Source organism: Mustela lutreola, chromosome 3 (genome assembly GCF_030435805.1).
Source record: "Mustela lutreola isolate mMusLut2 chromosome 3, mMusLut2.pri, whole genome shotgun sequence".
Lineage (NCBI taxonomy): Eukaryota > Metazoa > Chordata > Mammalia > Carnivora > Mustelidae > Mustela > Mustela lutreola.
In genome coordinates, this window is record NC_081292.1 from 150872565 (window position 1) to 150877055 (window position 4491).

The 4491-nt window shown below is 35.0% G+C and overlaps 1 pseudogene; it reads left to right on the forward strand.

Annotated features, from left to right (window-relative positions):
• The first annotated feature begins 4017 nt into the window (after nt 1–4017).
• On the forward strand, nt 4018–4133 carry LOC131828400 (U6 spliceosomal RNA; annotated as a pseudogene).
• The last annotated feature ends 358 nt before the right edge of the window (nt 4134–4491 follow it).

Consider the following 4491-nt stretch of genomic DNA (forward strand, 5'->3'; position numbering starts at 1 on the left):
AACAGCTTTTACCGTGGGTAGTCAATGCTGGCTTTCTTTTCTTTTTTTTTTTTTTTTTAATCCTCCCCTCAACCTTCTAAGAATGACTCAGAAATGTATTTTCACATCATGACAAAAATCTAGAATATGAAGGTCAAGCAAACACTGAATGACTGTTTCTTTAAGATTTTTTTTTTTTTTTTTTGGTAGTAAGAGAATTGGCATATTATTTGACCTGATGCAAAATCAATCATTAGCAAGCACTTTGACAACTTCTAACTGAACAGATTACTGGGCTAGATACGTTAAAGGCTCTACGTGGCAACACAAATGTTTTCCGTGATCAATTCCTCTTTATCTGGCCTTTTCATTTGGGTTTAGGAAGATGTTGATCAATGTTATGATTTTCATAGAATCAATTTTCAATTAATGAAATATGGATTCAATTAAAATACATGGTCAAAACAATGTGTTCAGACAATTCATGCTGCTGTGCATGTCTTCTCTATTATAATGAAGTCCATTGAAAGCCCAGGTTGATTTTTACCTTTTTAAATATATTGTTCTATAGTCATTGTAACAAGATGGCTATGCTCTTTACAACAAGCCAACATTGTCACTAACTGGTTGTATGACTTACTTAATTTTTCTAATGCTTATTTTAGCAAATACAAAAGGAATGTTATATGAACTACTCCACAGACTTCCTGTAAGATAGATCAAGAGAATATATTTTAAAGAAGACTTTCGGGGCACCTAGGTGGCTCAGTGGGTTAAAGTCTCTGCCTTCAGCTCAGGTCATGATCCCAGGATCCTGGGATCAAGCCCCACATCAAGCCCCACATCAAGCCCCACATTGAGCCCCACATCAAGCCCTGCATCAAACCTCACATCGGGCTCTGCTCAGCAGGGAGCCTGCTTCCTCCTCTCTCTCTGTCTCTCTGTCTACTTGTGATCTCTGTCTGTCAAATAAAATCTAAAGAAAAAAAAGAAGACTTTTAACAGAAGAAATGGTATATGAGAAGTATAGTAGGCATTCATTACACTTTAAATCAGTGTATATTTAATATATATGGAGAAAATTTGTCAATCAAACTCATCTTCTTATTCCTTTTCCAATTACCACTACCTTTCTTCAACTTCACTTGAGTACTCAAAAATGTTTATTAGCTTTCTATTGTTTTGTTGATCCTTTTCTTTGTTCTTTTGGTTGTATATTCATTATTATTTTGACACACATAAGATGACATTTCAGAGGAAAACATTAAATATAAAAGCAACTCAGATTTGACATCCCATCAGCTTTTGGAAGAACTGTGAAATTCACTTAACTGCTATGATATCACCAAGTCCACAACAAATGGACTTAAAGTGAGGACTGGCAAGAAGCCAGAAAACTGTCCTGTCAGGAAATAGCGAAGACATCACTGTACAGAGCAACACCTGCAAGACAGTGAGTAGTTGGGATCTATCTTCAGGGGGCCACATTTCTTTTGGCTTCATGGGAAGAAGAATTTGTTTCTTACTGTCTCCTATATTTGTTGCAATTTCCTTCTACTTAAATGTAAATGATAAAATTTGTTTCCATCTCATACAGCATTTATTATTCTGAAATAGGGATGAGAAAGGTCAGGGTCTAAAGGTGGGTAATTATCTACAAACTATATTTCTTAAGGAAACATTGCATGATACCCCCAAGGACCAGTAGAGTGCTAGCCTTTACAATGTAAGGGTTGCTCAATCACTGTGTATTGAACAATGAATGAGGCAGAACCACGTGGTGCATTCCGTCTTTCTTATTTCCCAGCACCCAATGCAATACTATGTACAAAAAAAGGCATCCAATAAACACTCGAAAAATGGAATGTGGACCACATTCTTTGTGTTAATCCTCTTGACTTCTTAGGCTGGACTGTTAGGCCAATTCCACTGAATTAGGATTGAGATCTTTAGTTCAAGGATTATCCTGAGGACCTGGAAAAGCCATGCTAATTTATGTACATCAGTTTGCTTTCTTCAAACTGAAGCCCAATTTTGAGACACTTTGTTTCTTTGACAAACTTTCTATCCCTGACAAGCCATCTAATAGAACCCATCAACTCACCTCCTTCCTACTCAGAACACACATACAGTTAAGGGTTCCCCAAGGGTTTGGCCAAATTAATACAGTCTTGGTAATATGCTGAATCAAACTCTGAATCTTGACATTCAACTTGAATTAAAACTTTCAACAATTTCTCCTCCTCAATCAGAATTACATTCACTGATGCACCATAAATTACTTCTGCTTAAAAGAAGTCGGATGTCTCCTTTCTCCCCACTGTATGACAATCATTCATAACTTTGGTCATTCCTTTCCCATGGCCAGATAAAATCTCCTTTCTCCAAGTTTCCATTCTAGAGCTTCAGGGCTCATTTCAGTATAAAGGCCCATGGCATCTTTTTTAAGAAAGTAGATTTTTTGTAATTCATCCTTTCCAACTTCCTTCCCCTAGCCTATAAGGCTTATGAATATTCTGACTGACATAAATACTATTGTGCAAAGTTTAACAACCATAGATTGGAAGTTCCTTGAAGGTAGACAACATTTAAATATGTCCTTTGTTATTACATAGCTCCCAAAACACCTATCAGAGCATCAGGCACTCTGAGAGCTCAATAGGTGCTAGTAAGTTTGAATAGAATGTGACAGAACAGAGTAGCAAGATTATATAAGGACACAAGAGAGAAAAATTTTGTAGGTAAAGAGCTATATTAAAATTATGCATACAAACTAAAAAGGCAAAAATCTAGAGAAATTATACCCAATGGCTAAGACAATTGTATCTAAATATCATATATCTGACTATTTTTTGTTGCTGTTCATTTTGTCCCACTAGAGCATAAGCTTCATGAGGGCAGAAATTATAGTTTTTTGCCCTTTGTTTTGACCCTAGCACAGAGAACAGTGGCTGGTACATAGAAAGTACTCAATATATACTTAACACATGTATGGAAGCTATCTTTTGTTGTTATTTTTTTTTGTTTTATCTTTGTTTGTATTCCTTTTCTTTCCCTTTTCTCATTCAGTGGATAAATGGATTTAAGGAAGTAATTTAAAAATAAAAAGTAGTGCTTCCTTTTGACTTACTTGATGATACACGTATTCCCTTCATCATCAGGCTGGAGATCTTTGGAGCACATCTCACCCAAACTCTAAGGCTTTCTTCCTCACAAGAACTCTCTAGATACAAAAGACTAGAAGGAAAACCTAGAATCAGCAAAGATGATGGGTTTTCTGGGAACAAATTTTGAGAAGGGAAAGTGAGAAAAAGTGACTAGTTTTTAATTTTGTGTATGTCTTTCAATGCTTTCAAATATCCTTTTTACTAATTCAGTTTTTTTACACAGCTCAATTCACTGTAGTTTAGTGAGATGAAGTTATGAATGCTGTGTGCTCCCTGCAATGCCATTCTTTAGTTATTACTGAGGACTAATGCCACTCTAACGAGAAGTGGGTAAAGGAATTAACAACTCTGTTAGCAGAAAATAAACCTACACACAAAGACTGAGGAGAAAATGGAGTAGTTTACATCTCTGAGCAGCAAAGCTGGTAAGTGATTAGTTTATTGACCAGGAGATGTAAAGCAATGTTTGGATTCTTAGGTTCCCACACTTACTTTATCTACTCTCTTTGGAAAACACTGCAGATGATATCTAGATACTAAACACCACATCAGTTACTTTTCTTTAACCTTCCAGCTCCCATTAACAACAATAAAATCTAATATTAAAAAAGAATAGAACATTAGGTCCTTTGCCAAATTTTTACTGAAGCGGTAAGCCACTGTAAATCAGACTCCTCGCAGAGTGGGGCAGGACAGAAATATCAGGTCAATTAGATATTCAGGCTGAACTTATCATTTCTAGGCATTTTAAAATTTCAACTATCAATTGGATACTTATGGCTTTGTCCATATTTCTCTCAGATTATTTTTAATAATTATTTTTAAAAATCTGATCATGGGTACATGCATGTTATTTGAAAGAATTTGGAGAGTGTTCCCTTTGGCAGCACATAAAGTAAAAACTGAAATGATACAGAGAAGATTCAGCATTACCCTTGCACCAGAATGACATGCAAATTTGTGAAAGAATTTGGAGAGAAAATATTTGACTCTTTTAAAGAGAGGCAGCTAAAAATGAGAAAGCAAAAATATCAATATACTTTGTAAGTATCAGAATATTTCTGTTACGTGGACTTTTATTTTTATTTTAAAGGGCTTTCATTTTCTTGCTTATAACCTAGCATGAATATTTGATGAATCATCAAATTCTTGCCCTAAAAATAGGTTTTGGTTTTGTAAGAATGCTTTACACGTACTTGCACTTATGATAATACATAGCTTTATTTTCTCAAAGAAACAGATTTTTTTAAAATACTATAAAATTTTACCCAAAATATTGCTCACCTACCATGTGACAGGCTTTTATACTTCCTATCATATTTTGAATTTAATAGTTTCCCTTTTT